This window comes from Panthera leo, chromosome A2 (genome assembly GCF_018350215.1).
Source record: "Panthera leo isolate Ple1 chromosome A2, P.leo_Ple1_pat1.1, whole genome shotgun sequence".
In the NCBI taxonomy this organism is placed as follows: Eukaryota; Metazoa; Chordata; class Mammalia; order Carnivora; family Felidae; genus Panthera; species Panthera leo.
In genome coordinates, this window is record NC_056680.1 from 36,227,294 (window position 1) to 36,251,586 (window position 24,293).

General features: G+C 40.9%; 1 protein-coding gene and 1 long non-coding RNA gene across 5 annotated transcripts in view; one reads left to right on the top strand and one right to left on the bottom strand.

The window, feature by feature from the left end:
• The window catches only part of FRMD4B (FERM domain containing 4B), a 322,217-nt gene that overhangs the window by 196,419 nt on the left and 101,505 nt on the right, over positions 1 to 24,293 (bottom strand). For all 4 annotated transcript variants that reach the window (XM_042929953.1, XM_042929952.1, XM_042929951.1 and 1 more), the window contains exon 2: positions 23,963 to 24,089. The gene's annotated coding sequence lies outside the window, so the exon portion shown is untranslated. The remainder of the gene's footprint in view (positions 1 to 23,962; positions 24,090 to 24,293) is intronic.
• Positions 12,495 to 23,442, top strand: LOC122214556. The gene is made up of 3 exons (XR_006199952.1): positions 12,495 to 12,543; positions 21,425 to 21,531; positions 22,711 to 23,442. It is a non-coding gene; the product is annotated as an uncharacterized LOC122214556 (long non-coding RNA).

The following is a 24,293-nucleotide window of genomic DNA, read 5'->3' on the forward strand; positions in this document are numbered from 1 at the left end:
GCTGTTTTGTCCTCCAAGGATTTGCACGGGGACCTCTCTTTCTAATCTTCCCTACTACTGAGGCTGAGATCCACAGCTCCCAGCTTGTTGAGGCCTTGACCACTGCCCAGGGAGAAGAAAGGAATATTAGACATGTGTATTTTGTGAACAGGCAATGATACGAGTGACTCACTCAAGTGGACATAGAGAAAGCCCTATAATAGCTTCTTGAGGCTGGGCCACTGCTTCCAAAGGGAAGTACAGTCACATGATGTGGTAGATTGGGGAACAGATTTATGCCCCCAGTTTTCATTTTAACTGTATGTGCTTGGTCTTCCTTCAAGAGTCTTCTGTGTGTCCATGGTCAGACTCTGCCCATCTCTTCAGTCCCACCTTGCTCCCCTTCCCCACTTCCCAATCAGTCTTCAAACATGCCATGCATTCTGGCCACATGGCCATCGTACGTTGTTGCCTCCATATGGAACCTTGGTCTCTTCCCCTTCTCCTGTGATTCCCACTTACTTCCAGCTTCCAACTGAAAAGTCACATCCAGGAGAAAATCATCCATGATTCTCCCAGACTAGGCAAGATGCTTATGCCGAATAACCTCCTCGAAATGTGTTTCTTTTCTTCGGGCTTACTGAAGTCTGCAATTACACATGTATTCACGGGATTATTTAATTTATGTCATTTCCATGGGGCTGTGGTTTTTGAGAAGAGGAAACACTGTGAGTTTTTGGTCTCTATTGTATCTCCATCCCTCATGGTACATTGCAGGGACTCCAGAAATGTTTGCTGAATGAAGAAACACTCAAGGTATCTGGTTGACATATTAAAGACCAGATAAAAGATGGTAGTACCTGTGGAATTAATCAGCTACCCAAGGAGAAAATTATACTCCCTCGCTGAATAAAGTAATAAAGAAAGATCAGAAAGCTAGGAAGATTCAATATGAAAAGTTTTAGATTGGGGGACCGCTTTTTGCTTTGACCACCAAGTAGCACCAAGTAGCTTGAGGCTGAATTTGTGGTCTGCCCTTAATAACTGACACTGTTTAGCAGGTGGTCCTGAGTAACCCATTTATTTTCTTTCTTTCTCTCTCTTTTTTAAAGTACGCCTGCTTTCTTTTTTATCTTTTTTAACTTTAGCTTTATTTATTTTGAGAGAGAGAGAGAGAGAGAGATTGAGAGTGCAAGTGGGGAAGAGTCAGAGAGAGAGGGAGACACAGAATTCCAAGCAGGCTCTGCACTGTCAGTGGGGCTGATCTTGGGGCTCGATCTCACAAACTGTGAAACCATGACCTGAGCCAAAATCAAGAGTCAGACGCTTAACTGAATGAGCCACCCAGGCACCTCTGAGTAACCCATTTCTAAAGCACCCCAGAAGATACAAAACAGGTGCTCTAAGGACCTTGATGGGAAACAATATTACTTTAAAAGTTAGGTTAAAATCTGGCTAAATTGTCTATAGGCTCCAACGCCTCAAATGCAAACCTGACTCTTAGTCAGTATGGCCTGACTAAGTTCATTATGTTCATTTCCTGTGGCTGTGGTAACAAATTACCACAGAATGGGGGTGCCTGGGTGGCTCAGTCGGTTAAGCATCTGACTTCGGCTCAGGTCATAATCTCGCAGTTTGTGAGTTTGAGCCCCATGTCGGGCTCTGTGCTGACAGCTCGGAGCCTGGAGGCTGCTTCGGATTCTGTGTCTCCTCCTTTCTCTGCCCCTCCCCTGCTCATGCTCTGTCTCTCTCTGTCTCTCAATAATAAATAAACATTAAAATAATAAAAAAAAAAATTACCACAGAATGAGCAGCTTAACACATCAACCTTTTCTTCTCTTAAGGTCCAGGAAGTCAGAAGTTCAAATTCAGTTTCTCTCAGCTGAAATCAAGCATCAGCAGGGCCACACTCCCTGCAGAGACTCTAGGATAGAATCCATTCTGGCATCTTCCAGCTCCTGGTGCCTGCCAGCATGTCTTGACTTGTGGCCACGTCACTCTAACCTCCACCTCTGTCTTCACATTGCTTTCTCTTCTGTGTGTCTCTTTCACTTCCTGCTGCCTCTCTTTTGTAACGACACCTGTGAAGGCATGGAGAGCCCACCCAGATAATCTAGGATAATCCCCCCAGCTCAAGAACCTTAATCACATCTGCCAAGTCTTTGCCATATAAGGTTACATTCACAGATTCTAGGGATGAAGACCTGATATCTTTAGGGGGCACTATTGAGCCTACTGAAGCCATCTGTTTCAACCCTAAAATACACGCACACATACATTATAACTAATTTACTGAAAATCTACATGTATGTAGAACAACTTTACTCATCACTATATCTTACTGCTCTCAACTGGGTTTAGATCATTTGGTGGGAGGTAAACGTGGTGTGGTAGCTACAATTCTAACATGGCTCCCATGATTTGCACACCCTGGCGTTACGGCCTATGTAATCTCCTTCCCTTAAATGTAGCTAGGACCTTTAAACTTGCTTTCAGCTGAGAGAATATGGAGAAGATGACGGGCTGTCACTCCCTTGATTAGGTTACCTTAGGTACCAAAGGTGATGGGCTGTCACTCCCGTTATTATTCCATCTTATTAGCAAATTGGAAGGAAAAATGATTTTCTGCTGTCTTTGAAGAAACACACTGCCATCTTGGTGATGGCGGCACATGACAAGGAACTGCAGATGTCCTCCAGGAGCTGAGTTCTGCCAACACTCAGTGATTTTGGAAGAGACCCTGAATTTCAGACAAGATCACAGTCCCGGCCAAGACCTTAAATATCAACCTGGGTAGCGGACGCAGTGAAGCTGTGCCCACACTCCTCAGCCACAGAAACTGTGAGATAAGAAGTATGTGTTGTTTCAGCCACCAGCTTTGTGGTAATTTGTCATGTAGAGACAGAAAACTAATACGCTTGATTGCAAGTGTTTACTATCTCTATCTGAGGTAGAGAATGGATAATCGCAGACAACTCAAATGAAAAGAGTCAACCATCCCAAATGTCCAGAGAGCAAAGTACCCTGGGGGAAAAATGCGTGCTGCAAACCAGAGGGCCTTCCGAGCCAGCAAATGGGATTCACAGTAATTGGAAATACACTGGGAGATGGACTGGGGGGAAATTTAGAAAGGGCAGAGTTTAAGCAGAACTCTTGAATTAGAGATAGAACTCCAACTCCAACCAAAGCAGACATGAATAAATAAATCCAGTAATGGTGAACGTGGGGGAGTTTATTGGCTCACACATCTGGAAAGACCAAAGGTATCTGCCTTCAGGCACTGAAGCTCTGGGCCGTGTCCCTCTCGGTCTCCCAGTTCTGTTTCCTCAGTGTTGATCTCCCTCTGGCTTCTCAGTGGAGCCAGAGGTGGCCACTAGCAGGACCAAACTTACACACAGCTAGTTTAGCAACTCCTGTGGGAAGAGATTCTATTTCCTAATAATTCCAACATGAGTCATTCAGTTCTTCTTCTCTGGCTCTGACTGGCCAGACCTGAGTCACATGTCTGAACTTCACACCAGAAAAGACTGAGGGAGCAGCCAGCCTTCCTTGAGCCTGAAGGCCAGTTGGGTGGGGTTCTCTTATGAGAAGAAGAAGGATTAGATACTGGGCAGTCAAGAACCACAGATGCCCATTCTCCCATAAGCAACATGGCAGATGCATCCGAATGCCAGCTCCACACTGGAAAAAGGTGGGAAGAGGGCTTTTTAAGTCAGGAATCAAGTAGTAAACGGAAATTTCCAAGCTGAGTGCATGGAGCAGAACTTGGAGAATGAGCTGTGGGAAGAAATGCTTGGGGCTAAAATGAGTCAAGGTAGTTGATCTGTTGAGTTTACAAATTTTTTTGTTTTTACATTTATTTATTTTTTGAGAGACAGAGAGAGACAGAGCACAAGTTGGGCAGGAGCAGAGAGGGAAGGAGACACAGAATCCAAAGCAGGCTCCAGGCTCCGAGCTGTCAGCACAGAGCCCGACGCGGGGTTCGAACTCACAAACTGTGAGATCATTACCTGAGATGAAGTCGGACGCTTAACCGACGGAGCCACCCAGCCACCCCAATCTGCTGAGCTGATAAACAACGTGACCCTAGGGAGGGATTTCCGAAGGCATGTGGCCTGATGAACCCAGCGGATCCCTCTCTAGAGATAGAAAGTAAAATCTATGGAAAGTGACATGGTGAAAATGAATGCTCCCATCCTTTCCATCTATGGAGCAATCATTATGTCACAGGTGTCATGCTTTCTACCTTACATTCATTATCAGATTTATTCCTCACCCACAGCCCTATGAAGTAGGTACTTTGACATTTGAGGAAATTCAGGCCCAGGACGTTAAGGGATTTTCCCTGAACGTCAGGGACCTGGTAACTGGCAAAGCAGGTAAGTATGTTCAAATCCAGGTAAATATGTTCCCAAAGTCACTAAGCTAAACCTCTTCTTTCTGAATTAGTCCTGACATGAACAGGACAAGAGAATAGAGAAATACCCAATAAAATTTAACTCTCACATTGTGAAAGACTATTTCAAACCTTTTTTGGTGCAACTAAGTAAGTGTTTTGGCCCAAGAATTAATTGACTAGGACTTCAGAGGTAAGTCAAAAGGCCTTTGGAAAAAGAAAGGTGGATCCAAAACAGCAGAGGAACTGCAGAGAAACAAGGGAGCATAAGAGGCAACAATGGGTTCTCAGATGCACCCTCACCGACAACTTTGGAAATGTCAAAGGTAAACAATGAGACAGGAAGTTGGAGAGGAAAACGGCCAGGGAAAGTTCAGCCCTGTATCCCTTCCACGCCCTCACTGCCCATTGTGACTCTCACTGAGTCAGCCCAGATGGGAGGAAAGCAGAGACCTCACTCACCCAATGTCCAACCTCTCCATGGCCTGGAACTAGTGGAGGATGAAGCTTGTGAGTGCAGCTCAGACACACCCATGGTACCCCCTGTCCCACTGCACATCCATACCCAGAAATTTCAATCAGAGCCCCGGAGTACAGACAGCACTGCCCAGGGGCCTGGGTTCTGAGGTGAGTCCAACCATTAATTACCAAATGACTTTGGGTAAGGCACTTACTATCTCTGGGCTGTAGTTTCCCATATGAAAACTTGGGGGTTGAATCAGATGAGCAATTGCACATTCATATGCCAAGAGAGACCAAGAAGGTAATGATAATGATGTAGCAGGCTAAGTATAAGACAACAGGGAGCAGTGGGGACTGGAGATCCCACATCCTGTCCAGAAAGGGCATCCCTGGTGTCTCCAGATACATCAATTTCCCCTAAGAAGTCAGAATTGGGGCCTTTATATAAAATCCCCTAATCTTTAAGTGTTGGCAACAAATCCAAACTCCTTAAAAACCCTATTCAAGGCAAACTTCAGGTAATTTTGCTGGCCAGTTTGTGATATTGAATCTGAATACAACCTGTTTATAAGGTGCATGTGGTTATTTCAGCTTAATTAAAACTGAACCAAAATTAAAAATTCCGTTTCCCAGTCATACCAGCCACATTTAAAATGCTCAACAGCCATGTGCGTTAGTAGCTAGCATATTGGATAACACAGACATAGATCATGCCCAACCATGCAGAAAATTCTCTTGCATTGTCTGGGTCTAAATGATCTCTAAGACAACTTTCAGCTAGGCAAACTCCAACTAAAGACAAAATAAAATGAATTGTACTTTCTGAATTGACAGGAAACAAAGATCCTGGAATTTCAGTGCATAATTCTAACACAAAAAGATTGGTGTGATCATTTTTTCTTCTCCTTGATGAATTTCCGTCACTTACATTTAAATCAGTTTCAACAGATTTGTTAACAGGAACGGCCTGATAGTTTCTAGTTTGCTTCAACATGTCAGGTAAATCCTTGAATCATTTCATTAACAGTGATTTGAAATCTAACCTTGTCTGAAAAGGAGGACATGGGACAGAGGAAGGGAAAACCCTCTTTTCTGTTGCCTAAAACTTACTCCTCCTCTACTAGATAAAGTTTTATTGCCACACAGAGCTTTTAGCTGCCTGTGGAAGACCCTACGTTGTGACCACTAGCACTGTTTTATTTATTTATTTTTTTAAGTTTATTTATTTTTGAGACAGAGAGAGACAGAGCATGAATGGGGGAGGGTCAGAGAGAGAGAGGGAGACACACAATCGGAAACAGGCTCCGGGCTCTGAGCTGTCAGCACAGAGCCCGACGCGGGGCTTGAACTCAATGGACCGCGAGATCATGGCCTGAGCCGAAGTCGGCCACTCAACCGACTGAGCCACCCAGGCGCCCCCCACTAGCACTGTTTTAGATCACCGGTCATTAAACTTTTCTATAAAGAACCAGACAGGAAATCTTTTCAGCCTTGGGGACCGCACAGTTTCTGTGGCAGAGGTATACCACTGGCTCATTACATGAAAGCAGTCATTGACAGTGCATACACAAATGGGTGTGGGCAATGTTCCAATACAATGTCACCTCTGGACACCAACATTTAAATTTCATATAATTTTCAAGGGCCAAGAAATGGTCTTCCCTAGTAAAAGAGAAAAAAAACCCTTTCTTAGCTTGGGACCATACCAAAACAGCATGAGGGATGTGGCCCACAGGCTGGAGTCTGCTCACCCCTAACCAAGTTCTGGAGGCTCTGTGATGGAGAGATGGGTGGGCTTCGAGCCAGGGAGGGTTGCACTCTGGCACAGGCATATGATTCACTGGGCATTTATCCAATGTACGTTCTATACTTAGCTGATGCTGTTCGGGAATGGAGGAACAGACCACATAGGTTCTTTTTTGTTCTTTTTCTTATGAATAGAATCGATCTTCCTTCTTCATGCATTCCATATTCGCAAATTCGTCTACTTGCTAAAATTTACTCGCCACCCCAAGATCAAACTTATGCTGCATTTGCAGTCATTCTCAGACATGTATGGAGGGGCAAAAAATGTGAGTCACCCTCGGAGCGAGGCCTTAGCTAAGGTCAAACAAGATGACACCCTGCCTTCTTATTTCAGTGCACAGACTGTAAACCAGTGTCCTTTACATGGTCTTTTTTAGCACCGTGTTTTTTGCACTTTTGGGCTTTTTGTTGGTGACTTTGCTGTTTCAAAAAAATTTTTTTTAACGTTTATTTATTTTTGAGACAGAGAGAGATAGAGCATGAACGGGGGAGGGTCAGAGAGAGAGGGAGACACAGAATCTGAAACAGGCTCCAGGCTCTGAGCTGTCAGCACAGAGCCTGACGCGGGGCTCGAACCCATGAACTGTGAGATCGTGTCCTGAGCTGAAGTCGGACGCTTAGCCGACTGAGCCACCCAGGCGCCCCATGACTTTGCTGTTTTAAATGGTCCCAAAGCATAGCCTTGAAATGCTGGTGAGAGTTCCTAAGCATAAGAAAACTGCGATGTGCCTTATTCAGAAAATGGGTGTATTGGATAAGTTTCATTCAGGCATAAGCTCCAGTTCTGTTGGCTATGAGTTCAATGTTAATGGAGCCACAATATACAGTAAATAAAGTGTCTTCAAACAGAAACACACATAAAACAAGGTTATGTATTGATTGGTTGATGAGGATGTTGTGACCAGAGATTCATCAGAGTCTAACCCTGTATTTCCCCTAGGAGCTGGTTCAGCATTTGCTAATTTGGTACTCAAGGCAACTTTCTACAACCTAACTACCACAAAAAATAAGAACTGGCTGTCTATATTTTTACTGACGTTAAAAAGAAGTTGCTGTGGTGATCTCCCATCCTTTCTCCTTATAAATTGCCTTTAAGGCTTTAAGCCTTTAAGGCTTACTGAAGAAGGTTGAAACTATTATTTTTTTTAATGTTTGTTTGTTTGCTTGTTTATTTTTGAGAGAGAGAGAGAGAGAGAATGAACAGGGGTGGAGGGTGGGGGCAGGGGGACAGGACACAGAGAGAGGGAGACTCAGAATCCGAAGCAGGTAAACCTGCCGAACCAGGCACTCAGCTGTCAGCGCAGAGCCTGATGTGGGGCTTGAACCCACCAACTGTGACATCATGACATGAGCTGAAGTCGGATGTTAACCGGCTGAGCCACTCAGGTGTCCCAGTTTTAACTACTTCAAATGAAGTTTTTGGGTTATTTCATGATTTTAGGTGTCCATGATTCCCTAGTTTCTGGTTCTCCAGATAAATGGGCTGTTGCCTGGGTATATGTCATAGAAACCTATTTTCAATAAATTCTTCACTTGTAGATGATTTGAAAGCTCACAAACTATGCTTCTAGTGGTAAAACACCCCAAGACTAAAATCCCAGCAGGATTCTGTTAAGAGACTTGGCAGGTGAACGTTTTGCCATGTTGTAAACATCCAACACAGTTTTAGAGACTATCTGAATGATACTAAATATCAATCATAATTAACAACCTAAACCTAAGTATTCATCGTTAAGTCAACCAGGGTTTTATGGGAGACCTGGAGCCTTTATTATGGGTATGATTTTCATTTGCAAATGTTGCAAAAAATGCACTGGCTTTGTCCTCTGGAAACACATCATGTGAGGTGGGCCAGCAGGGGAAGTTATTTGGAAAAGGAAGAGGATGTTGGGAGTTGATACATCTGAGAGGTGAGGTGCAGGCAGAGCCAAAAAAAAAAAAGAAGTTGCAAATGCATTTAGAAGAATATTAACAAGTAAGCCGATGTGTCTTCTGAACACATAAACATGGACATTTTTTGTTAATGACTAACTTCTCCTGACTGAACAGTCTGTCTATGATTGCTGATGTAAACCCTGGCATTGACTGAGCTCTTCTTTATGACCTTGGCCTCTTCCTCAAGCATTTCTAAATATTAGATGACATTATAGTGCTTAATATACGCCAGGCACTATTCTAATAAGCAACTTTAAATATATTAACCCATTTAATCCCCCAAATAATCATATGAGGTAGGCAGACTTATTACCATCTTCATTTTAAAGATGATAAAACTGAGACAGAGCGATGTCATGTAACTTGCCCTGGGTCACAGCAAATAACTGGCAGAGCCAGGATTTAAACTCGGGGAGGTTCGTTCCAGAGTCCTTTTCCTTGACCGTTATCACCACACTGCCTCTTAAGAAAGCACTGGATAATTATGGACAGTTTACAATGGCTGCTTCTATTAGCAGCAATATTCAAGTCATAACCACTCTTTCTCCTTTTCCATTTCTCCATCTTCCTCCCTCCTTTCTTTTCTCCCTCCCTCTCTCTCTCTTTGAGTTCTAACTTTCATATGCGGCATTCCTCGTTTTTGATAAAAATAAATAGTACTTTAACTACCATCATATCCAAGACTGAACAGTTCTATCATCCTCCATACCCCTGTGTAGTCAGCACAGGTCCCGACCAGCACCAACCCCCACCGGCCTGGAGACCAAGGGATTTCAGTCAGGGGTCCTTGATCCCCAGGGCATCCTTCTACAGGATTCAAGAATGGAACTTGGATAAGTGTAAAAATTACATCTATAATTTTTTTTTTCACTAACGTCTACTTAAAAAGGAGCATTTCTTCAGTTATGAATATGAGTAACAAACTACGTAAATATTAGCAGAACCCGTCACTCAGCCTCAGTAGAAATCAGAGAAAGTCTTCGATAGCATTATGTGGTTACTTACATCCCAAAATATTGTATACACTCCTGACTAGTTTGAAATTATGGTACATCAGATCTTGCTTTTGAACGCATTAATAAGCACTTTGTTATTATATCACAAATTTGAATATCGCAAATGTTTTCATAACTAAATATCATTAAATTTAATCTCAAAACTGTTGTCTGTGAAAGCACTCAACTACCTGAATGATATTTCGGCAGATGGAGTCCCTGGTAATTTATTCTACCATCATCCCAACCAACACTTGCCCCAAGTGCAAGATACAGAAATGATTATAATCCAATCACTGCCCAGGCTGATGAAGGAATTATGCACCTCCCTTTCGTAGGCTGAGCTGTGCTCCTTCACAGACAAATGCCCCTGGTGCCTTCTCTCAAGGAGGATGGCCAAGCAGCACGACCCACCTCTTCTATGGGGCTCTGCATGGAATGTGGAAGACTCCCTCTCTCCAAGCACTTTGCACCTGCCACAGGGCTCAACAAGACTGCACACACCTTCTTCTGAAGAAGAGGAAACAGCCATCTGTGAGCTCCAGACTGACACCAAGTGGGAGAGAGAAGTCAAGGCACAACACTTAACTCTAAAATTTAGGCAGAAGCTGAGAATTCACCTTCTCCAATATTGTGGAATTGTTTTGTGATCAGGACTGTATTATTAAGACCCACTGTTTGTACTATGGTCCGTCACCCCCAAATCAATGATTTCCTTCTTGATCAATTTTTTTTCACTTTATTTATTTATTTTGAGAGTAAGAGCAAGAGAGCACAAACAAGAGGGGCAGAGAGAGAGGGGGAAAGAGAGAATCCCAAGCAGGCTCCGTATTGTCAGCACAGAGCCTGATGCAGGGCTTGGTCCCACAAACTGTGAGATCATGACCTGAGCTGAAATCAAGAGTTGGATGCTTAACCAACTGAGCCACCCAGGTGCCCCATTAATCTATTAATGTAAAAAACAAATCAATGGAAAAAGAAGGATGGGAATATGCAACTTCCTAAGGGATACAAATGGCCAGTAAATACAAGAAAAAAAACCTTGATTTCACTGATAATCAAGAATAAATATTATATAACAAGATACAATATTTCTTTTATCCAAATGTCAGAAGCTGAATTATTTTTATAATACAATGTAATTGATGTAAGACATATGCTGAATACCGTAAGTCTCAATGTGGAAATTCATATTTGGAATAAAAACAGCTCTTTTGGAAAAAAAAAGATAAATTTGAAATTTGCTCAGGTGACTGGGTTGCTTTCTGAAGCTGATTTCAAGAGGCAAGACTAAAAGAATGTGAGATTCTAAATCACAAATCAAATAAAAACAATATAAGAAATCATAGAGGCTGTCAATAAAAACTTCACCTTTTGGTCCTTAGAACTTGGCCACTGTGGCCAGACTGTGACTTTGAACAGTAGGAAAGTGGCTGATGAACTAGTGCTTTCCAAGATTTCCTTGTCTTATTATTTTCCACAGTGTTATCATCTCTCCTCAGTAGTCAATTTTTCATTTACAGTATTTCCATAATGCTTTCTTAACAATTAGCCAATGTATCAGTGTCACTTTCTCCTCACGCTTCCCCAAGCACATCGCTTTCTTTGCAAAAGGAGTATTGGTCAGAGAGGACATCGAGTACACGTGAATCAATTCTGCTGCCATTAGAATGTGGACGGAGTTCAATTCAGCAGGAAACAGAAGCTAGAGAATTGGCGGTTCAGTTGAACTTGCTCACCATTTTGAGCCCCATTCCCCTGAGGGCAAGCGCGACCTTGTCCCGGCTGTGGCAGTCGCGTACTCTGTTCACACAGCGCACCCCGCTGGCCACTGCGGAAAGTTCACCTCCCGTGCACAATTTTAAAATTAAATATTGACTGCTGGTCTACCACCTACATTTCATCTCTAATCAACTTGGAATTCAAGAACCAGGGCCATCTTTTGCCCCCACCTTTCATGAGGGCTTCAGCTGAAACACCAGTGCTTTAGAAGAGGAATAATAACAATAGTATCATTTAATAAGTGAATTAGTTACATGTCCCATTCCATTAAATCCACCCAATCATGGTACAAAATAGATACACAATAACGTTAATTTTATAAATGAACCACAACACGAGAGGTATTATTATTGCCTCTTTTTCAGGAGGTTTGGAGCGGTGAAGGAGAAATTCGCCAAAGGCTCTAAAATAATTAAGTAGGCAGCAAAGAGTGGAACCCCATCTAATTCCAGAGTTCAAGCTTAGTGACTACAAAGTATTGCCCTTCTTATTCGTGAATGCTAAAAGAAAAAAAAAAACAAAAACAAAAAACACCTGAAAGATGACAATTCATTTCAAAGCCTACCATAACAGGTTAGGCCTTTTAATGCCTGATACTTGCTAAAGTTCGACAGAGAGCAGAGGCTATTTCCTGAGCAGCTTGTACAAAGTCAACTCCAAGGACATGCTAATCAAAATGAGGCATAAGCACATGATATCCATATCAGTCAGAAGTTAAACAACAGAATGGGCCAAATTTAAGCCTCTGGCACGTGCTGGGATGTAACAAGCCTCCTGTTCCAATAAGGTACAGTATCTTTCCAGTGCTCTATGGATAAGGTATGGATAAGGCTCAGATGGGCTTATAATGGAGACTTTCATTATTGTGGAGCTAAAGTAGACTTAAAAATTTTTTTTTCAAGTTTATTTATTTTGAGAGAGCATGTGCACAAGTTGGGGTGGGGCAGAGAGAGAATCTTAAGCAGGCTCCATACTGTCAGCACAGAGCCCAACGCAGGGCTTGAACCCACGAACTGTAAGATCATGACCTGAGCCAAAACCAAGAGTCGGACGCTCAACTGACTGAGCCACCCAGGTGCCCCCAAAATAGGCTTTTTAAAACTTGTGTGTGTGTCTGTGTCTGTGTTTTCAGTAGAGGCTACCAGAGATTACATTCATCTGAGAGAGTCAACACAGAAGGTTCCAGAGGTAGGTGGAATTTATATCCTAAGCTTGGATGAAAGGATTTTTCCATTCTCATTAACAGCAACCCATTGGTAATGCCTGCCTGGGGCCCAGTGTCAGGAAGGACTGTGGGACTGGTTCTGAGTTTTACAAAGAAAGCATGCTTTGCTGATTAATAAAGTGTGCCCTGGCAAGCGACATGAGGGTGACACATTTACTGCACATTTAATCATGACTAGAATATTCATGGAACTGCCATATTGGTTCACCACCACAGAGGTACCTCAGAACTGTCAGCCAGGACTGAGAGGAAAGATCACAGTGCAGACCTGGGAAATTTAAATTAGAGAATAATTTAACCTGTGAAAACATTAAGGTCTATGGGATTTATCCTCAGATGTGAGAAGGTAAGCCCATAGATGCTCTTGGGGGTCAAGATGACAGACAGGTCACTTGGCTAAGAAACAGGAGTGGAAAAAGGCAAGCAATATGGCTGACAACTTGTATTCCATACTGGCCCAGGAGAGTTTAGCAGACTTGCTATTTCTTCAGCTCAGCCTCATGGATTTGGGAAGTGTGACTATAGAACTTCTCATTTTTCTTATTTCTTTTCTTCATCATTTGAAAGGTTTTAGCAAAGTCTGCTTCAAAATGTCTGCCTGTCTCATGGGTGCTGAGGGAAAATAAAGTTTTGGCCAATGTTTGTCAGAATATAAATGGGAGGGGAGTGCCCCCTGGTGGTAGATTTGGAAAATCCCTAGTTATGTCCCAGATTCCCAAAAGTGTTCCAGGAAGCACTCAACTGCTCATGCTCTTCCATGGGAGCACTAGTGGTAAAAGAACCCTGGGAAACAACTGTATATTATATAACATATACTAATATATTATTTAACATAATACATATGATTTCCCTTTCTTGGCAATTCACAATATTAAAAAAAATTGTTAATGTTTATTTATTTTTGAGAAAGAAAGACAAGAGGGTGAGTGGGGGAGGGGCAGAGGGAGAGAGAGACAGAATCCGGAGCAGACTCCAGTCTCTGAGCTGTAAGCAAACAGCCCGATGCGGGGCTCAAACTCATGAACCGTGAGATTATGACCTGAGCTGAGTCAGATGCTTAACCCACTGAGCCATCCAGGAGTCCCAACACAATGTTTATTAGTATGTTAATCCCTAAGAAGTCCCACAGTAAAGAAATTCTAACTCTTTGTAATTCACCATATCCTAAATTTGTTTGAACATAAACATGATTATTTTTTAAATTAATGTAAGGTTGTGGGAAGCATGAATCTTAGGATGAAAGAAAGAATATAAGAATCTTCTTTCAATATGGAGATATTCTTTCCAGAGCTTTTTCCCTGATAAAGCTTAGAAAACTTACATTTTTGTGTATAGCATTTTCTTGCACCTCCTTCAAGATTGGCATTACTAAAAAGCCAGGTAAATGTTGAAGAATAATTTCCAGCTGGAGATAAATTATTTACATATTTCAAGGCACAAGCTTTTACTGAAGAAAAGCTAAAAGAGTATCAATACTCTTAAGCTTTCCAGGTATAACCACCCGGTAGAAATTCTAGGCATGCTCCCCCAGTATACAGACAGCTCCCCTATACTACTAGATGAGAAAACGTAGTGGCTCAGAGCACTGTGGGCTCTAGAACCATCTTTCCAGGGTTTGACAGCCAGCTTTACCTCTCACCAACTGTGTAACCTTGGGCATGTTACATAACTTCTCTGTTCTCCACGTCCTTTCTCATCTCTGAAATGGAAATAACGGCCTTTCCTAGCTCTGTTGAAGATTAAATGAGTTAATATGTGTAAAGTCTTTAAAGAATGCCTGTGAGGTGGCTGGTAATTTCTTTCTGAAGCGGCACTACTAAAGTCAGAAGTATCATTTAAAGGATCACTTAAAAGGAAAATAATTTTTTTCCCTTTGAAAATATTGCTCTTTCATTTTGGGCCATGAGACCATTAGGAAATTTTGGCTATCACTAAAGTGCATTAGGGTGGTAATTTAGCTATTTTTTTTTTTATTTGGAAACATTCGGAAATTCTTCCTCTTAATGTTATTTCAAAGTTGTGGTAAAACACATGTGAGATGAAAGTTACCATTCTAGCCATTTTTAAGTGTAGGGTTTTGTGGCAGTAAGTACATTTATATTGTTGGACAATCATCATCACCATCCTTCTCCAGAACATTTTTGTCATCCCCAAATGCCACTCTGTAGCCATGAAGCAGTGACTCCTCATTTTCCCCTTCCCCCCAGCCTGTGGCAACCACTATTCCACCTCTGTCTCTATGAATTTGACTAGTCTGGGAACCTCATATAAACGGAATCATACAATATTTGTCCTACTGTGTCTGGCTTGTTTCACTCGGCATAAAGTCCTCAAGGTTCTTCCATATTGTACCATGTGCCAGAATTTTCTTCCTTTTTAAGGCTGAATAGTATTCCATTGTATGTATAGACCACATTCTGTTTATCAATTCACCTGTCAATGGATGCTTGGCTTGTTTCTACCATTGGTGGTTGTGAGTAATGCTATGAATATGGTGTACAAGTATCTGTTCAAGAAGTCTCCGCTTACAATGCTTTTAGGTATACACTCAGTGGTGGACTGCTGGATCATATGGTAATTCTAGCTTAACATTTTTTATTTCAAAAAATTTCTTTAATGTTTATTTATTTTGAGAGAGAGAAAGAGCGAGGGGAAGCGTGAGCAGGGGAGGGGCAGAGAGAGGAGGAGTGAGAGCATGTCAAGGGCAGGGCTCGAATTCACAAACCATGAGATCACGACCTGAGCCCAAATCAAAAGTCGGACGCTTAACCAACTGAGCTACCCAGGCACTCTAATTCTAGTTCAATTTTTTTTTGAAGAATGGCCATACTGTTTCCCACAGTGACTGCACCATTTCACATTCCCACCAATGCACAGGATTCCAATTTATCCACAGCCTTACCAGCACTTTTTAAAAATACATATATAATAGCCATTCTAATGGATGAAGTGGTATCTTATTATGGGATTTGATTTGCATTTTCCTAATGATCGTTTAACATTTTTAAATGGTTTTCAAGCAGACTTCCATACGAAGGACACATATTTTAATCTCTATCATTCATTTGACATTTAGATATTCCTATATTTGTATATATCTTTGATGATTTTAAAGTTATTTCTTGCTTTGAAGGGAATAAAAGAACTTTCATCTGTTTTCTATTTATTTTAATTAAAGAAAATGTTTAACAGTTAACTTTGAAGAATGGAAGTGAGAGCCTTTAATATTCAACATCATAAAATACATTTCCTGTTTGACTATCTTTACATAAATCATGCAATAATTTTGAAATAAAAACATTTTTAAAAATAAGAAAATTTAAAAAATAAGAACCATCATTTTGTGAGACTTCGGAGCCAAAAGAGAGTCTGTTTGTTTCTTTGTTTTAACCAAACTTCAGCAGGAAATTTGAGTACCAGCAGAAACACATCAAATTCCTCAACATTTAGTGTTCTAAATTTCTTTTTTAAGATTTATTTATTTTTGAGACAGAGAGAGACAGAGCATGAACGGGGGAGGGTCAGAGAGAGAGGGAGACACAGAATATTAAACAGGCTCCAGGCTCTGAGCTGTCAGCACGGAGACCGACGCGGGGCTCGAACTCGCGGACCACGAGATCATGACCTGAGCCGAAGTCGACGCTTTTAGCCGGCTGAGCCACCCAGAAGCCCCCTAACATTTAGTGTTCTGAATGCCAGTCAGTCTCCAGGTATCTCAAACCCGGTTACTCACACCTAATGATTGCCTATTACATGCTTGAGAACATGCTTAAGTTATTTGTTTGCTTTTGAATTTATTATTATATTTTTCCTTAAACATACTTTAACCAGGCTGTTTTTTTTCAAATTGTAGAAGCTACATATATTCCAGAGCTAAAAAATAAGCAAACAAACTTACTGGCTTCTAAATATGGAAAAGAAAACTATCCCAATTAAAGTAATAAATACTTAAATTAATATCTACAAAAATTAATGTATTGTCAAACTTTGTTAGTTGATAAAGTGTAGCTTATATTAAATTACATTATGTTTTAAAGTAATTTCAAGTTACATTTTTTACTTGGTATGAATCATCAAGGATACATGATGAATCCTGAAAAATTATAGCCAATAATAAACTAAATGAGTTTCTTGTAATAAATAATTTCAAAATGAATTAAAAAAGTCTTTAAAAAGGGAAGAGAGTAAAAGATTATCTTTAATGTGGGATACATGTGAGTTTTAATATGCTTGATATCGTGTAGGGTATCTAAATGTAAAAATTGTGAGGGCTGACAAATATCCTTAGATGTCCCTCACCGTAATAATTCAAATTAAAACAAATTAAACACATCAAGGGGCACCTGGGTGGCACAGTCGGTTGACTGTCCAACTTTGGCTCAGGTCCCGATCTCACAGTCTGTCAGTTCGAGCCCCGCATTGGGCTCTGTGCTGACAGCGCAGAGCCTAGAGCCTGCTTCAGATTCTGTCTCCCTCTCTCCCTGCCCCTCCCTTACTCACACTCTGTCTCTCTCTCTCTGAAAAAGAAATAAACATTAAAAAAAAATTTTTTTAAACAAACAAAAAAAACCCCAAAGTAAACACATCAAAAAAACCTCTCCTCTTCAAAAGACACTATTCAGAAAAAGAGAAAACAAGGTAGATACTGGGAGAAAATATTTGCAAAGCAGACATCTGAGAAAGGACTTGCATCCAGAATATATAAAGAACTCTCAAATTCAATAAGAAAACAAAACACCTGGGGTGCCTGGCTGGCTCAGTCAGTAGAGCATCTGACTCTTGATCTTGGGATTGTGAGTTCAAGCCCCATGTTGAGTGTAGAGATCACTTAAATAAATAAAACTTAAAAAACAAAACAAAACACCGACTTTTTAAAAATGCACAAAAGATTGAATCAGTTCACTGAGAAAATATACAGATGGCCAGTTAGAATGTGAAAAGATATTCAGCATCAGTCGTCTTTAGGGAAAAGCAAGTTAAAACCACAACGAGTTATTACTACATACCTATCAGAATGGATGAAATGGAAAAAGACTGGTCATACCATCTACTGATAAGAAGGTGAAGGAACTGGAACTCTCTTTCAGGGCAGGTGGGAATGTAAACTGGTACAACCACTTAAGAAAACAGTGTGACAATTTCTCAAAAAGCTGACATATACCTACCATAGGATCCAGCCATTCTACTCCTAGATATTTACCCAAGAGAGCTGAAAGCCTATATTCACATAAAGACTTATACATGAATATGCGTGGTAGCATTATTTGTAATAGTGAAAAACTGGAAATAACTCAAACGCCCATCAGTGGTGAATAACTCAACAAATGGAGGTTATTCAGGTAATGGAATCCAACTCAACAATATAAAGGAATGGAACATCATACACAGTACAGCATGGATGAATCTCAAAATAATTATGCTGAGTGAAAGATGCCAGACAAAACAATTTGTAGTGTAGGATTTCATTTATATAAAATTGTAGGAAACGCAAACTAATACACAGTGATAGAAACAAGATCAGTGGTTGCCTGGGGTAAGAGAGGAGTGGGATAGGGCAGGAAAGACAGATTACAAAGGCGCATGAGGAGACTGAAGAATGATGGATGTTTTCATTAACTTGATTATGGTGATGGCTTCATGAGTATAAACATATGCCAAAATTTATCAGGCTGCCCACTTTATTTTTTAATTTTTTATTTTTTGGCTTCTCAGCTCTGAGCTGCTGCTTTATTTTATTGCCTAAGCAGTGCCAAACATGCAACAAAAAGCAAGACACTTAAGAGTTCTCAGAGGATCCTCTTTCTTAATTATATTTGAAAATATTTTGCCAGTTTCATCTTCCCCCTCATCCTTCTCTTTGCCTTTTTTTGTTTCCTTGAGACATAACTGACATACAGCTCTGTGTAAATTTAAGGTGGACGGCATAATGACTGGACATACACACGTTGTGAAATTATTACCAGGGTAAGTTTAGTTAGCATCTCCCTCCTCATAGAGCTACAACATGTTTTCCTCAAATTTGACACTTTGTTTTAATTTATTTTTTTCTAAAGTAAACTCTGCACTCAACCTGGAGCTCGAACTCATGACCCCCATGCTCTACTGACTGAGCCATCAGGCACTCCTCAAATTTTACCCTTTAAATATGTGCAGTTTAATTGCTGGTCAGTTCTGCCTTAATAAAGCTATTAGAAAGCCCTTAATTGTAACAATTAAACATGGCACAGGCATATAAAGAAGTAAGTAATCTCCACTCATCTGACACCATCATGAGATCATCTCCTTGAGGTTTCCAACATGAAGTGCATGCCCTTCCATATATTCTCTTTACTTATATGAACCTGTGACTACGTTATAGGGTTTACACATTTTGCAAAAAGGATGACCCATTCAAATGCTATTTTCACGGAATTTTATTATGGTTAAAAAAATCTCTTATTATGCATGAAAACTTCTGGGTGTTCTGATATTAAGTCTCATTACTTTATAGCCAACATGCCTTAGATGCTTTACCAACAAAGGGGATGTAAAACTACAAATAGAAGCAGTTTCCTTTGCAGGAAATTACTAGATAAAGGAGTTGGTCTTCTTTGAGGGAGGGATAAGATCAAGTTCTTTCTATATCGAGAGCCTGTTTTCCACAAGATGTAGTTTAATTTAGAAAAGGAAAACTATTTCTCGTTTTAAACTGTAATTAAATTCTCACTCCAGGTTAAACATTGCACACACAGGGATGTTATATGTGAGCACATTCAATTGGAAACAGACCTTTCAGGATTGTTTTTGGTTATAAACTGGAAAATGGTACCAACTCTAGGGTTTTACCACAGGTCAGGATGACTTTTTAAAAAAAAACCCTTCAACTGAAAAAATGTTAAAATCTATGCTTACTGTGAAAAATGCAAAAAATATACAAGGATAGGGGATAAAATTTTCTTCTCTCCTGCTCTGCCCCTAATTCCATCTGTTAGACAATCACTGTCAACAATCTGAAGGTAACTTTCCAGACTATATGGTGCCTGTGGGCACATGTGTGTGTGGGCCTGCTTTTATTTTTTGTCTGCTCATTTACTTTTTCTCTCAAGTTTTAAAAAATTCTGATAAAATAGATATGACATAAATCTGCCATTTTCATCATTTTTAAATGTACAATTTGTTGCCGTTAATTTCATTCACAATGTTGTGCAACCATCACCACTATCTACTTCCAAGACTTTTTCATCACCCCAAACAGTAATCCCATTAAGCCCATTAATCATTAATGCCCCATTCCTCCCTTGTCCCAACTCCTGGTAATCTCTACTTGCTCTATGAATTTGCCTAGTCCAGATAATTCATATAAGTTGAATCATACAGTGTTTGTCCTTTTGTGTCACTTATTGTAATGTTTTCACGTTTTTTGTTTTTTTTCCCCCTTTTTTAATGTTTATTTAGTTTGAGAGAAAGATAGAATGTGAGTGGGGGAGGGGCAGAGAGAGGGAGAGGGAGAGAATCCCAAGCAGGCTCTGTGCTATCAGCATAGAGCCCAACATGGGGCTCGAACTCATGAACCGTGAGATCATGACCTGAACCGAAATCAAGAGTTGGACACTTAACCGACTGAGCCACTCAGGCACCCCTGTTTACAAGATTTATGCATATTGTAGCATGTATCAGAACTTCATTCCTTTTTATGGAGGAAGAATATTCCATCGAAGACCAAATTTTGTTTATCCATTCATCTGCTGATGGACACTTAAGTTGTGTTCATTCGCTTTTGACAGACATGATCATAATATACACAATTTCAGGAGTTTTTCCCCTTTCAGTTAATACATTTCAGGGGCTACCTTTCCTATTGGATGGAAATACCACCACTTATTTACTACTCTTCTATTAGTAGACACATAAACTGCTGCCATATTTTTGCTATTAAAACAGCACTAGAGCGAACGTACTTGTGCATACAGTGTTTTGTATTCAGACCAGTTTGTCTGGAAGACAAACTCTTAAAAGTTCTATTATTTGGTCAATGTGAATGTGCATTTAACATTTTGATAAATACTGCCAAGTTAGCTTCCAAAAATATGGCCACTGTTGACAGTCTCATCGCCAGTGATCATGAGAGCCTTTTTGTCCATGTCTTTCCCACAAGGGGTATTTAGAACTTCTTTCATTCTTGCCAGTTTGACAGGTGCACTTGGTTATTTATTTATTTATTTATAATTTTTTTTTTTAACGTTTATTTATTTTTGACACAGAGAGAGACAGAGCATGAACAGGGGAGGGGCAGAGAGAGAGGGAGACACAGAATCTGAAATGGGCTCCAGGCTCTGGGCTCTCAGCACAGAGCCCGACGCGGGGCTCGAACTCACGGATTGTGAGATCGTGACCTGAGCCGAAGTCGGTCGCTTAACCGACTGAGCCACCCAGGCGCCCCTGCACTTGGTTATTTAAATAAGGTATACTATAATCAGGGCTGATATTCAGTAGCAATGCATACATGCAGCTGCACTTAATATTAAAATACAAAATTTTCTCCGTAGTGTTGGGCAACCGATCACTGCCCTGAGCCCTATCCTCGAACCCCGCCCATCTCCACACAATCCAGCAACTGAAGGGAAACACCCTGCCCAGCACTACGGCCTATACCCATTTAAGTTGGTCCTTATTTGTGCTGTGCAGTTAATGTTAAGAATCTTTCTCCTGACTCCATGAGTCAAATTTTTTTGTGAGACCCATTGATTATCTCCTTGCTCTAATTCTGAATCTCTAGTCCTGTAAAGCGATCATCTGTCTCAATTACAACACCTGTGCTCCTGAGATCAGGGACCCTGTCCTTCTCATTCATTTTTTCACTCCCAGAATGTTTTTCAAGTACATCAGATACAGCAGTTGCTGGACCAGGATCCCAGAACCTTATTGTGAAAACATCATCCCAGCCTCACAGGACGTACAGACCAGCAAGAAAGGTAGGAAAAATAACTGAGTACGCAAATAAAGAAAATAATCCCCACTAAGAATGAGTGTCCTAAAGGAAACAGGCTCTGATGACAAGTTAATGAATGATTAACTTCTGCCCTCATTGCCTATCTGTATGTCCTTTCTTATACCTACTTTATTTTCTTTTAAAAATTAGGGGCGCCTGGATGGCTCAGTTGGTTAAGCCTCCGACTTCAGCTCAGGTCACGATCTCACGGTCTGTGAGTTCGAGCCCCGCATCAGGCTCTGGGCTGATGGCTCAGAGCCTGGAGCCTGCTTCCGATTCTGTGTCTCCCTCTCTCTCTGCCCCTCCCCCGTTCATGCTCTGTCTCTCTCTGTCTCAAAAATAAATAAACGTTAAAAAAAAAATTTTTTTTTAAATTAAAAAAAAATTTTTTTAACATTTATTTATTTTTGAGAGACAGAGTGAGACAGAGCACGAGTGGTGGAGGGGCAGAAAGGGGGGGTTACACAGAATCCAAAGCAGGTTCCAGGCTCTGAGCCGTCAGCACAGAGCCCGATGCAGGGCTCAAACTCACAAACTGTGAGATCATGACCTGAGCTGAAGTCAGACGCTTAACCCATTGAGCCACCCAGGCACCCCACTTATACCTACTTTAAATAGCCAAGCTCATCACCTGTCAGACTGGCAAGGATGAGAAAATTTTTGAATGCCCCTTGTTGCAAGGATATGGACAAAAAGACCCTCAAAGTTAGTGTTGATGAGAATGACAACAAATGTAACAGTGATATTTTTGGAAGACAGTGTCATGCGGGGGGCGGTGGTTCTTCTTAGTAGACAGGTCTGAGACAGAAAGGAAAGTGCAAAGGAGTCAGGTGCAGGAAGAGAGAGTACACAGGCTGCACTGGGTAGTGTGTGCAAAGGCTCACGGGTAGTGTGTGCAAAGGATCTGTTGTGATTGAAAGGGTCAGGAACAAGGTATGAGTGAGCCCAGAATGCAAGTGGGAGAGGTTGGAGATAAATCCGGCTAGGGCCGGATCACACCGTGCCTTACAGATTGCAGCCAAGAGTCTGAGATGACCTGCTTTGTAATTTAAGATCCTACACCACTTAAGTTTATATTCTCCAATTGTTCCCGAAGCACCTAAGTGACTATGAGTTTGAGAGACACATTGAGCACCCTGCAGCTTTCTTTTATCCTTCCTAGTGCTCGTGGGTTCCCAAGATAGCAGCGTGGACGGTGCATACGCGCCCAGGGTGAGACATATTCGCCTTCACTTCCTCTGCACCCTTTCGGCTCCTCCACCTCTCTGCTCCACAGAAAACAACAGAGATTTCCATCTCTGAAGGACACTTTACTCAAGGATAAAATCAGCCACTAATTATTGAGCACTTTCTATGTGCTCACCATTCTCCCAAGTGCTTTGTGTAATATTAACTCATTTCGTCCACATATCCTCATCTACCCAAGAAAACGGAGGCGAAGGAAGATGAGCCATTTTGACCACAGTCATAGAAGTGGTCAGTGGAAGACCAAGAATCTTGAGTCCATGTCTTTGACTGCTCAAGGATAGTCCTCTCCAGCCGGGCTGGTGCGTGGAAATTGCAATCCACCTGTTTATTTCACTCAAGGAAGCATTTTGAGAGACTGTGTAAATGCTGTCCTTAACTGTTGTACATTCTGCTTGGATACAACTCATACTTTTCACATTATACATCAATCTCCCTCAAATCAAATATGGACAGTGTCAAATATGGATTTCTGAGATCACCTAATGTAGAAACATCCTGAGACATCATAGGCTAGCACTGGCCACGAGCCTGGCAGTTTGGTTTCCAGTTTGGGCTGCCACTGAAATATTTCAATTTCCCTCTTATTTTATTGTAAAAAGCCATGGAAAATAGGGGAAAGACCCAAAGGACTAACACTAAAGGTACAGAGCACACCTGTACTACAAGAAAGCTAAGGATGAAAATCACTGCATGTATAAAAATAATCAACTATTAGCTTGCTCAATTGTCCTCTGGACTTAAGCCAGTCAGTGCTCAACTGAGAACAAAAAGATAATAACTTTACAACTGTGTGTATAAAATATTGGAAATATATTGTAGGAAATGTGTCAATGGCACAGCACAGTTAGTTAATACATTGGTTATTTTGGCTTTTGTTTCTTTTGCTTTCTGAAAAGAGAACCCCTTTGTAAAAGGTAAGTCTATTTTTCAACTTTTGGGAAGCTAGCTTTTATTTGAGAGTAAGGAATTAACTGTATTTACTAATTTTCTTCCTCATTTCTAGAACACAGATATTTTGATGGTAGATCATATTATGTATCCTATCCTATCCTATCCTATCCGATCCTATCCCCACTTGGTAAGTCTATGTACACTCACACACATACATGTAGAAACCCACTTTCCTGTTCAGCATCAGAGTTCAGCATTTACAGGTGTCCACTTACCTTTACTAGTAGGTATTCTTCTGACTTCCTCTTGCTTTCACTGTAATAATCTTCGGATTTTGTTTGCCATGCATAGTTGTCATCTTTTTCTTTCACACATTCTTTCTTCAGGATTTCTCACCAAAGCCTGTAACCCAGAAAAGAGACGCTCCTTAATTTCTGTAGGCACACAGGAAAGAACTAGAGTTCTCAAATCAGTGACACTTCTAATTTATTTCTAGTTTTCCCTTGGCTGGCTACAGTTTAATCACCGTTTTAGAAATTTACCTAACGAGATTTAAAATAGAGCTATCTCGACATACAAATGAAATTGAGGCTGTTCTCAACAACT